Genomic DNA, 13,267 nt, shown 5'->3' on the forward strand with positions numbered 1-13,267 from the left:
GCTGGATTCCAGTCAGAAGACAACCTGAACCTCTCAAGCTTGGGTCTGCTCATGTTGCCTCTGGTCACTTTCTCCTCCCGACTGCAGCCATCTTGCTATGAGCTGTGTGTGCTGTGGACAGAGTGTGCCAGATAGTCACAGTGCCTCTCTCCCGGTGTGGCGGCAGGATGACAGACTTGCCAGGCCCCTGGGCAAGGTGGGGGGAAGGGAAGTTCCGTGCTGCCAGAAGGGGCTGGGTCTTGGGTGGAAGTGGTGGGTCTGGGGCAGCCAGCTCTCAGCACCCCCCCCCCCCGCACTGCAGCTCCCGCCGTGCCCCCACCAGCCTTCAGAGTCACGGGGAGTGCGGCGCGCTGGGCTCTGGCAGTGATTTCAAGGGGCTCCAGCCGCTCCCACCGTAGCAGCAGCGGCCAGGAGCTCCAGGCCCTTTTGGTTATTGGACATTGTGATGAGGAGTCCCAACCCCGCACTGGACCGGTGAGTGTCAGCCAGGGTTACATGAATGAAAGAGCCCCACCCCACAGCCCTGCTGGGCAGATATAAAGGCTGGTAGAGCAGTTCAGGCCGGGCTGACTGCTATCCGGGAAGGAGGTGCTGCCAGAGCTGTGAGGAGACCTACGGACAGAGAGACCCGCAGAGGCCAGTCAGTGGGGAACGGCTGGAGAAGCGCCCAGTCTAGAGGGCCCTCACGAACCTTCGAGAAGAGAGTGATTTACTGACTGAGGCCACTAGAATGGACTGCCTCATTGAAGACAGGGTGTAATTATTGGCCCTGAGCCATGGAGACCAAGACACACACACAGGGTGGAGCCCTCTTTGGAAGGCCTGAGAGGCCTAGTACCCTGAAGGGGGGGGGGGGGCATTTCCACCCTGTGACAGACATCTTAGTGTGCTGTGTGGTGTTGAGAGCTGTGATATTGAGGAGGTCAGACTAGATGCTCTGGCCATCCTTCCTGGCTTTAAACTCTGAGATCAATAGCAATATTTCCTTTGACTTCAGTGGGCTTTGGATGAGACCCTGTGAAATCCTTTCTAGTATCATCTTGAAGTTGTGTTGGCCCTCATTCACCTCACACTGTGCTTATACTATTGTTTCATAATATTGGAGTTTTATTTTAGATGAGTGATATAGTGTCATACTAGAAATACAATTAATTTAGTAGACTTGATTCAAAGATACAAGACAGTACAAGTAGTTTTCTCAACTGTGTCAAATCTACTCTAACCATTGCTTTTCAATTTCATGGCTACAGGCTATGTAATAATACCTGGAATATAGTTTTCATACTTATAGTTCATGAGAGAAATCTAGCTATTTACTGTGGAATATGCCTTAAGCACTTTCACCTATCCATGTGTTCATTCTGGGAATAGTTTGTATAGCTTTCATAATTACTTGTTTTGGTAGACTTGGTGATGAGGTTTGTTGCAGGGATAGGTTCCTAGGTAGGTGTTTCTGTGGTGGTGAGGTGGAAATTATTGAAATCCCCACCATCAGCCTCAGCCTGGACTAATACAAATAAGGGTGTGTCTACACAGCACCCTAAACTCGAAATAAGATAAACAATTTGCTCTCTGTGAATTACATATATTATTTCAAATCTATTTTGAAATAGCTTATTTTGAAATTTGGCACATCTACACAGTGCCAAATTTTGAAATAATGTGCTATTTCGAGTCATCCCTCATGCAGCGAAGTTTACCAGGATGGCAAAATAGTGCACCCATTATTTTGAAAAATACATCAAAATAACGGGCAGCCGTTATTTTGAAAAATAAATAAAAATAACGGGCAGCTTGTGTAGATGCAGGGAAGGGATTTTGGGATACTGGAGGTATCGCGAAATAGCTGTGCAGTGTAGATGTACCTTAAGAGATCTAGTTCCTGGACACTACAGTACAAATAAATGATAGTCGCATAAACACCACCTTATACCAGAAACCTACTGACTGCTAGTCTTCCCTACATGCTTTTAGCTTTCATCCAAGACACATCACATGACCTATTGTATACTGTCAAGCCCTAAGATACAACTGGATTTTCTCCCATCCCTCAGACAGAGACAAACATCTACAAGATCTTTATCAAAGATTCTTAAAACTAAAATACACACCCAGGAAAGTGAAGAAACAGATTGACAGAGCCAGACGAGTACCCAGGCCCAACAAGGAAAATAACAAAACACCACTGGTCATCACCCACAGCCCCAGCCTAAACCCCATCATTGACAATCTACAACCTATCCTGGAAAATGATCCCTCGCTCTCACAGACCTTGGGAGTCAGGCTAGTCCTCACCTACAGAAAGTCCCCCAACCTGAAGCAAATATGCACTAGCAACCACACAACATACCACAGAAACTAACCCAGGAGCTATCCCTGCAACAACCCCCCTTGCCAACTAGACCTAATCACATAAGCTACTCCATCAGGGGTTCACCCACCTGCATATCTATTAATGTGATATATGCCATCATGTGCCAGCAATGCCCCTCTGCCATGTATGTTGGCCAAAGTCTCTGTGCCAAAGGATGAATGGACACAAATCAAACATGAAGAAAGCTAACATACGTAAACCTGCAGGAGAATACTTTAACCTTCCTGGACTGTTAGTAATGGATTTAAAGTAGCCATCCTTCTACAAAAAAAAAGTCAAACCCCGATTACAAAGGGAACCAGTTGAACTGGAATTCATTTGCAAATTCAATACAATCAAAATTAGGACTGAATAAGGATTTAAATTGGTTATCTTACTACAAAGGCAATTTCCTCTTTCTTGGTATTCAGACCTCCCCATCAACTGCTGGAAGTGAGCTACAGCCACCCTGATTTTATTAGTCTCATTAACACTGGTCCTACACTTGACAAGTAACTTCCTCCTTTTGCTCTACTAGTGCTTGTATATATACATGCCTCCCTCTGTATCTTTCACTCCAAACATCTGATAAGTAGGTTTTACCCACAAAAATGCTCTGATAACTCTGTTAGGGTACGTCTACACTTGCTCCCTAGTTCGAGCTAGGGATGCAAATGTAACCGACCGAAATTGCTAATGAAGTGAGGATTTAAATATCCTGTGCTTCATTAGCATAATCTCAGCTGTTGAGCAGAATAGCGTGCGGGTGAGATTATGCTAATGAAGCGTGGGATATTTAAATCCCCACTTCATTAGCAATTTCAGTCGGCTACATTTGCATCCCTAGCTCAAACTAGGGAGCAAGTGTAGACGTACCTTTAGTCTCTACATTATCACAGAACTCCTAATTGATATTTGCAGATACAGTATAACATGACTATCCCTCTGAAACATTTTTGGCATAGTATAATCTGGGTCTCATTTTGTTAGATAATCCAATATCAATCTGCAGCCAAAGATTCACCCAGAAATCAGTCATGCCACACACTAATATATAATGTATGAGGTCTTGAAATAATTAATTTGAAGGAAATGGTCTTTACAAAACTCTTGCACAAATTGATCTTACCAGCTTTGTCCAAAATATTTCTAAAGGCATTTTATGTTTCCTAAATAAAATATTAATCTAGGTCCCAATCCTGAAAGCTGTTCTGTTCAAAGAAGCCCCAAAGGCTATACAGTCTCCCACTTATTTCAGAGTAGCTCCATGCAGAGGATAGGTTTCTCTTATGTGGAGCAGCTTGCAGTATGGGCCTTGAAGAGCACAGTCTGTACAAGGAAACTACTTCTAGGAGTTCCCTGTCCCCACCTCCCAAAAAAGTGACAGGTCATTTAAGTGAAACATTTAAAGTTTCTCTATCATTCAAGGAGGGTGAGGAATAGAAAGGAAATACAAAAATTAAAAGTGAGTCTCATGGGATTGGAACCAAGTTAACAGTATTCAGTCTGTGCATTAATGTTTGGCATCGATTAAAAACTAAGCAAGAGGGGAAAGAAATGCTCAAGAATGTGAAACTGAAAGGGAAGAAGAGGGGATAGGCAGAGAGAAAGAAGGGAGGGAGACAAAATGAGGCCTATTCTGGTCAACGGAGACCTGTCCCCAAGTGGGATTAACAGGACAGGAAGTTGGTGTGAAAATATTTCCTGGCATTTAACAGATGGGGTAATGGAGTAGTCTAATTTTTGAGGGGCGTACAGGATTTAAATAAGATTAGTGAATCAAAATATTATTAGTAACAGATGAATGAAATGTATTTGTAACTTGTATGCAATGGAGGGGAAATCAGATGTGGTCCTTTTATTGCTATGCCGCTAGCCTGGGACAATTTATTTCACCTTTCTGCATCTTTGTTTCCCCATATTTATAAGGGAATGTGCCTTATAAAGCACTTTGAGATAGGAAAACCTCCATGTAAGAGTTACATATTATTGAGTGTGGCACCAGATGGTTCAAAAACGTAGGCCTAAAGATTTTAGCCCACGAAAGCTCGTGCTAGTATCTACATTTTTTGTTTGTCTCTAAGGTGCTGCAGGACAATTTGTTTAAGTTTTTTTTCAGTTGAACAAGAGAAGCTGGTGGTATAAGTTTAAATTAGTGTTGGGTCAACTTCATTTGAGCAGTGGATATTAAAGATTTTACATATGTTTACAACTTCTGATGTAATATTTTTAAAACCAGTTTACAGTTTTTTGTTTATAACTCAATGCATCAAAAGAAAGATCTGGCTTTATCTCCTAGTATGATCAAAAGATTGGGATGGATGAGCAGTTTCAAATCACACTTCTGAAAATGTTTCTTCACTTTACCATTTATATTGGTTAGTGTTGTTTATATAGTTCTCCTTTACCTTCCACCTAGCTGTCTTGCACTTTCTGGGTGGTCTAGGGGTGGTGACAGTATGCTTCCAGCAATGAGTATGCTGATCTGGTTGTATCTTTGCTCCGATGCCTCTGATAACTGCTTTATTGTCCCAATACAATCAGAACAATGAGTGGCACTTTTGAGACTAACAAAAATATAGAGAGACTCATGAACTTTCATGGGTAAAACCTACTTCCTCAGATGACCCGTCACTTTTTTTGTTAGTCTCTAAGGTGCCACCGAACTCCTTGTTGTTTTTAACGTTACAGACTAATATGGCTACCCTTCTGAGTCTCTTTACAATGCAATAAGGTGTTTGTTTATATTTTTAAAGTGAGGCACATGTTCAAATACCTTGCGAAACTGGGGCATGTGTTAGTCTCTTATGTAACCGTGGTGTAAGACTTCTTCAAGTGTCTCAAGGAAGTTTGTTGAAAATGCTTGAGCTTTATCAAGAATTTACAGCTCAAAGAGAACGAGAAGCCTATCAAGGCAACAGCTTAGTTTTGTATGGAGTGTGAACACTATACAAGAGATCCTTGCAATGCACAGAATTGCAATTTGCGATTTCATCTTGTTTGTAGATCTCTCCACCCCTTCTTGCCACTGCCGTGCCCTCTCCTCCACCCCTCATTGTATTCCATTGCCTGACCTGGAGGGCAAAGCCTTGCGGGGGGGGGGGGAGCTGTTGCAGGGTGGCAGCAGCAGTCAGGCCGTCCCTCTCCTGTAGGGGCTCGGGGCTGCGGGGAACTCATCCGGGGGCCAGGAGATGCCGGGTAATGGAGCACTCACTCCGCTTCCCTCCCACCCCCAGTATTTGTGGGTTTCACGATTCATGGCGGTGTCAGGAATATAACCACCTACAATGGTGAAGGTTTCCTGTGTTCCATTGGCATATTGAGAAGAGTTGAGCAAAATGCTTTGAATGAAGCAGTTGTCTACAGCGGGCTTGGTTTGTATTTCCTAGCAACCACAAATTGGAAGTGTCATTTTCAGCTCAGGCTTTGATAGTGCCAGTGGCATGGGCAACAGGATGGGCTAATCAGCTAAGGTTCCCAAATGGAATTGTACTCGGGGGCAGCTTACTTGTCCCTGTGCCTGTACAGCTCTGGCTGCACTTCTATATTTTAGCACTCTAGCTAAGTTAGAAATTATACCTCCGGTACCACTGTAAGCACACTGTATGTGCATTCAGAGAAAAGTTGGCTAAAGTGTACAACGCTTTTAAGCAAGTATGGGCTGATCTGTGGAGTTTTGAAGTACAAATTCAGAAATAGGAAACTTTGACATAAACCCAAGGCAGAATGGTAACTTAGTGACTTTTGCTTTCAGATTTTGTTTGTGTGGACCTAAAGTGCAAAGCAAAATTTGTGTGGGCTCCAGAACACTTAACATTTCAAATGAAGGAGGTATTCCACATGGACCCATTTGAGGTTAAATGAGTGAGCTTTACGAAGCTCTAATACTGAGTCAAAGGGCCTGTTATAGAATACAGTGTTGGTCCCAGAAGACTTTTAAAGAGGGTATTATTTAATCTGTTAAATTTGGTTATAAATCTTCCTTTGCCTGTAGCTTTACCTACTACAAATTTTCTCATCTGTGGTTGAGAGAAGAGATCATCTTTTTTTTTTTTTTAATTGTGTTGAAGTAAACAGCCCAGCAAGATCAACTTTCCTATATTTCAAAGCATGCTGTAGATTCTCTTAAGTCTGCTGATGTTGAGAGATGTCTCTTCATGTGTCCAGACCTCAGTGCCAAACAATGACAGAAAATCCTGTAAAAGGACTGATGTTACATTTCTTGTAGGATTGGTTCTAACATATCACCACAACTTAAACAAAAGCCTCAATCGTCAGTGAAAAGAACCAAACAGTTCGTGATGGTTTGTTTGTGTTCATTTTACACTGGGCAAATTATAGTTAACTTCTGAGTATCATTCATGTGCGGAGACAGTTAATATCTAACATACAATTCCATGCAATATAGAGCAGCACAGGGAGCACCAGTCAGCTGGGAAGGTGATAATAGTCTCCTTGCTTCCTCACCCCATATTTAAAAAAGAAGTGGCCATATAGAATATCATGTTTCTCTCTCTCTCCCCCACCTGTACCCCATTCCTCCTCTCTGTAGCCTTTTAAAGCATAAGCGAGATGACACTCAATGTCTCTCTATGAACAACTGAGGTGACTTATCTGTGTCCCATTTGGAATTCAGTACAACGTACAACCTGAAACAGATATTCAGTACCAACACCCCAGTCTTCTAGTGAAAGGATCCCTGCACCTGCATAGAGTCCGATAGACTTCAGTAGAACTCTGGGCAACTAAAGAGGTCCTCCTGTGTGGTCCTCAGTGCAGGATCATGGCCTAACGTTGCAGCAGATCTAAAGGAGGCTTGGACCAATGGAAAGTTTCCTCTAAATATGACTTTTCTAATGTGAATGCTCTTATCACGGCTGTGTTAACATCTTATGTTTGCTTGGATCTTTTAAACATCTTTCAGTCTGTGGCTTGCTTTGTAAGAGACATGTTGCAATGCCTGCTCCTTAATTAAATACTAACATCTCTCTTTCCTCCCCCTCCAACGCTGTAGGTTTCAAAATGCCTTAGCCTTTGCTCCACAGGCTGCTAACAGACTGCCTGTGCAGGTGTAACACCTGCTGTTTCTTAAAACAGTGTTGACATTCTAGCACCATCTGAAACAAATGTCAGAGAGAAACTTATGAAAATGTATAGCCCAAAAGTGGAATCTTGGCCTCACTGGAATTAATGGAGTTCTGCCATTAGCCTCACTCAGGCCAGGATTTCACTGTAATGGTCCAACCCAGAAATTCTTACCTTGGGTAGCTTACTGATTTCAGTTTTGACTGGAGCCTGTACCTGCCATTGTTACTCAACACTACATTGACACATGGACAACACTCTGCATGAACTGAGACTTTTTCAGTGTATACTATCAAAGTAGGAATGTATAAAAACCCTGACTTACCACTTATATAAGCTTCCGTTGACTTCAGATGCCTTACAGACACTTAGGAGAAGATGTCATTCCCAAGTTAAAGGCTGAGAGAGCTCACACTTAAGATCTCTAATAACCCAAAGATTCCTATAGCAAACAGTGTTTTGAGGATGTCCTACAGAAAACCAAAGGGCAAAATAAATATGATTGTATTTATTAACAACATTGGAGGAAACAGAGAAACAATCCTAATTGTAAATACTGTGGACAAATAAAATATTTACTTCATAGAGCTGAGCAAAAATTCCCAATGAATTTGTTCAGTTAATTGTCTTTTTTTTGGGGGGGAAGGCACATCGTTCACGAACACGTAATATCTGGGTTTATTCATTATCTTAATATTTGCTTGCAAACCTCTATAAATAATTTATGGGCTACAGATCTTTCAAGCACAATTTTGTCACAAATCACAATTTGGATTGTGGTTAGTTCTGTAAATCATGTCATCTACTCAGAGAAGAGAGACTTCCTTTAAAATCTGGAGCTGATAAGGTTTGTTTTAATAATGTGCAATAAGCTACCAAGGCAACTGCTTCAAGGATAGGAATCGGTACTTTTCCCGTCTGCCCATCTCCCAGGATGGCATTAATAGTGGCTAAAATTTTGGGTGGCTTTGTTGCTGTATGTTTTTTAGGTGGGCATGCTCCATATACTCTCTCCTCAACCCTAAGAAAGCCTTTTGTTGAACAGCAGGTACTCCAAGTTTTTAGTTTAGTAGAATTACGAATAAAGAAGATTTTATTATAAACATTTAAAATCTAGTTTCCCTCTCATTCAAAACTGTTTGGCATTTATATTTTTATTAAAACATGTTAAAGCACTTCCATTATTAAACAGTGCTCGAGGGAACCAATGAAGGGAAAGACATTTGGCAGAAATCCCAGTATGATTCAGACAGAGGACTGAAGATGCTAACTACCCTATAAAATGACAGTAATTAAAACTAATGAAAAATCACTGCATAACACCTACCACTTGACATATCTCCCCAGGTGATTAGATTCTTTGCGGAATCCCAGAGAGATCCGTGACAGTAAGGTTTGAAGATCCCGCGCTGCTCAACCTCACCTCTGGTTTAAAATGTACTCCAAGCTGAATGAATATTGCAAAGGAAGGTTCTTTAACAGAAAACACCCCTAGTTCTCTAACCTGTAATATGGAAGGGCTCGTAGCCAGCTGAGTTGTATAGTACAGGTTGAACCTCTCTAGTCTTTCACCCTCAGGATCTGACCACTGCTGAACTAGAGAATTTTCCAAACCACAGGAGGTCAATATTGTCTAGAGGCATTATCAACACTTCCATTCCTTAGTAGGATGTTAGAAGACATTAGGGGTAAATTGGAGCTAAATAACAGCACAGTATACTGAGAAAAGAACTGGGGCCTGTTAACAAACTTTATGGGACCATGGGAAACTTGGCCACACCCATGATAAGTGGACCTCTGGCTAACTAAAATCATGCAGGACCACTGATGTTACTGGATTAGAGAGGTACAACCTGTGGAAACAAAACATAGCAGATCAGAGTTCTAAGCCTCTCATGGTTCCTATCTGCTAGGTGAAAAGCACTACTGAGGTAGTAAGCTCTACATTGAGGAGGGATGAGAGCCTCTCTCTGATTTGGGACTATACTTGGCTGATTTATTCTAGGGGTTGTAGCCAGCGGTTCTCCTGCTAAAGAGAAGATCACCTGTATGGTTTGGGAGGGAGGGTGAATAAGCAACAAAATCTGAAAGGTTTACTAATTCTGAGGGGCAGTGGATAGAGAGCAGCTCCAAAACTGCATACAAGATTCATTCTGTTGTAGTTCTTCTAAATGTACAGAGTAAATGGAGAGCCATATAAAAACACACTTTAATACAAGTGCATCGTGATCCTTATCCCAAGGCTGATTTCTGGTCCATGGTCTCCTTGCACTTTTAAATCATAGACCTGGAAGGAACCTTGAGAAGTCAAGTCCAGTCCCTTGAATTTTGGCAGGACGAAGCACCATCTAGACTATCCCGCACAGGTGTTTGTCTGACTTGCTCTGACGCTCTAGTTATGGAGATTCCACAACCTCGCTAGGCAATTTATTCCAGTGCTTAACCAATCTGACAGCGAAGAAGCTTTTCCTAGGCTACGTCTACACTGCCCCTTCTTGCGCCAAAAATATGCAAATGAGGCAAATCATGAAATATCACCGTGCCTCATTTGCATAATAAATGAGGCTCTGGTTTTGTGCAAAGCGCCCCGCTTGCACAAGAACTGTTCTTCCTGAAAAAGAGGAAGAACTGCTTTTTCACAAGAGGAGGCTTTTGTGCCAAAAAATGGAGCATCACGAATGATGCAAATGAGGCACAGCAATATTCCACACTTCACCTCATTTGCATATTTTTTGTGCAAGAGAGGGCAGTGTAGCCAGAGCCCCAATGTCCAACCTAAATCTCCTTTGCTGCAATTTAATCTCATTGCTTCTTGTCCTGTTGCAGGTTAAGATGAATTTTTCTCTCTCCTTCTTGTAACAGCTTTTTAGGTACTTGGAAGCTGTTATCATGTCCCCTCTTAGTCTTCTCTTTTTCTAAACTAAACAAACCTAATTCTTTCCATCTCCCCTCACAGGAGTACTGCGGTTTGCTTAGGGCACGTCTACACAGCAGAGCTAAAGCTGAAATAGGCTACACAATTTGAGCTACGTCACGTGTATAGCTGAAGTCAAAATAGCTTATTTCAAAATTTGGTGCTGCCTACATAGCACTGAAATAAGTCACTATTCTACTGACTTCCTTAATCCTTGTACACTCAGGCTGTGTCTACACTGGGCCACTTATTCCGGAAAATCAGCCGCTTTTCCGGAATAAGCTGCGAGCTGTCTACACTGGCCCTTGAATTTCCGGAAAAGCAACGACGCTCTACTGTACAAAATCAGCCGATATTCTGGAAAAGCTACGCTGCTCCCGCTCGGGCATAAGTCCTTATTCCGGAACATTGATCCGGAAAAGGGCCAGTGTAGACAGCCCAGTAGTCTTTTCCAGAAAAAAGCCCCGATCGCAAAAATGACGATCGGGGCTCTTTTCCGGAAAAGCGCGTCTACATTGGCCACAGATGCTTTTCCAGAAAAAGGGCTTTTCCGGAAAAGCAGCCTGCCAATGTAGACGCTCTTTTTCCGGAAATACTTATAACGAAAACTATTCTGTTTTAAGCATTTCCGGAAATTCATGCCAGTGTAGACACAGCCTCAGGGTGCATCTAGACTGGCCGCTTGAATTTGCGCAAGAGCACTGACTTTGTAATGTACAAAATCAGTGCTTCTTGTGCAAATACTTTCACGCTCCTGCTCGAGAAAAAGCCCTCTTGTGCAAGAATACTTGTGCAAGTGGGCCAGTGTAGACAGGGAAATACTGTTTTGTGCAAAAAAGCCCCGATGGCTAAAATGGCGATTGGGGCTTTCTTGCGCAAAATTGTGTCTAGATTGGCCACGGATGCTTTTGCGCAAAAGCATCTGTGCCAATCTAGATGCGCTTTTGTGGAAATACTTTTAATGGAAAAGTTTTCCATTAAAAGTATTTCCGCAAAATCATGCCAGTCTAGACGCGGCCTCAGGCTTACAAGAAGTCAGAATAAGAATCCTATTATTTCAAATTCATTTAAAAAAAACGGGCTCTTGTGTAGACAGCGCATAATGTTATCACAGAATAATGTCCATTATTCCAAAATAACACTATTGTGTAGACATACCCTTAGTGTGTAGAGGTCCTAGTCTTTATACCAGGACCCCACTGCAATAGGTGCTGTACAAACATACAACAAACACAATCCATATCCAAAAGCCTTTTGTATATTGCTGTTATGTACAGCAGGGCCAACAGTCACCATGGGCCCCAAGGCAAGCTCTTTGTACCCCTGGAAGGGGCGGGACCAATGGTAGTCAGCCCTTACCATCGTCCAATCTTTGACATGGTGCCCTCTCCCCATCTCTCAGAGCCATGTTGATCAATGCTCCCATGGCAATTTAAAGGGCTTGATGGCTGCCTCAGTAGTGGAGGTGGCTGAGACCGCTGGACTCCTTTGACTCTCCAGGCTCTAGGGCAATCAACCCCTTTGTCTCCACCCTTCTCTCTCCCCCCCCTCTTCTCTCCCCCCCTCCATTGGCAGGCCTGATTATGTAAGAAAAATTCGACTAAACTTCAAAAAAGTCAGTTAACATAATCTTTGGTGCTTGGCTTGCATTTTCATACAGTTGTTTATGATTTAAAATTAGAACTAGTTAAATAATTTAAACAAACACTTAAATTAATTCACAATTATTTTTGCAAATAAAATGTCAGTTTAATTATGGTCACAAATCATTGAGGAGTATTTGTACAACTGTTTGCTGTTCATAAAAAATGATGAATGATGATTTTTCTGAAAATCTGTATTGGACAGCATGTAGCTTGTAAAAACAAACTCACTGACATCATTATCTCCTGTGTATAGTATTTATATATTCTTTAAAACTAGCTTAAATCCTTTAAACTGTGTGCATGACTATTCATATATATATTCCTTTAATATAAAGTTCTCAGAGAACATACCAGATATTAAACTGCCGCTTTTAACCTTGTTTATTTGTGTTACTCAAGTGCCTAATTCAGGGTCTTGTCTTCCTACCCCTATTCCCTCTGCTTAGGTGACATTTTTTAATCCATATTTTTTCCTGGGTGTACCTTTTGTGATGGTAGCACCTCACTATGGGGGACTTTTCAAATTGTCAGCTACTACTTAATGTAATAGTTTCAAAATCTGGTCCTCCTCTGGTTAACTTAGTTTTTTGCATCTTCTCATTGTTTAAAGGCAGATGCTGATCGCATATTACACAGTAATAGGACTGTCTGAAGAATGAGGTGCTGTACTGTCGAAGTAGGGGAGACAAAATCTGGCTCTTAGATTGTAAATGCATAGGTGCAGAGACTGTTAAGGGTTTGTACAACATCCCACACAATGGGACTCTGATATGATTGGGTCTCCCCACTAACACAGGTGACAAAAGTTTAAAAAAAAATTAAAATGACAAAACCATAAACTGAAAAATGTTAAACTGTATAATTAGTGAATATTTACAGTTGACTGACTAATGCTTCCAGTGAAAATCCAGTTTGGTTTATGAGCAATTTCCTAACCAAACTATACTTGGTCAGAATGATGCAATATCAGGGTTTATCGGTGCTCTCTTCAATTAGCTTTAGAGTTTGATTTCTAAACTCTCTTGTTTGGATTTTGTTTCTTGTCTTTATAGGCTTTCTTAGCTCCACTGAGGTGCCCGAGTCCTACCTATAGCACACCTGCCGCTAGTATGTTTCCCCTAAAAAGGGCGTGCTGAAGAATCTCTCAAGGTGTCTTACACATCTCAACACCATTCACTGTCAATGCTGGGTTCAGGCACGTACTCAGACATTTCATAGGCTGATGGGTGACGTAGGGCATGCACATAGAGGGTACGTCTAGACTACAGG

Source organism: Pelodiscus sinensis, chromosome 11 (genome assembly GCF_049634645.1).
Source record: "Pelodiscus sinensis isolate JC-2024 chromosome 11, ASM4963464v1, whole genome shotgun sequence".
Taxonomy (NCBI): domain Eukaryota; kingdom Metazoa; phylum Chordata; order Testudines; family Trionychidae; genus Pelodiscus; species Pelodiscus sinensis.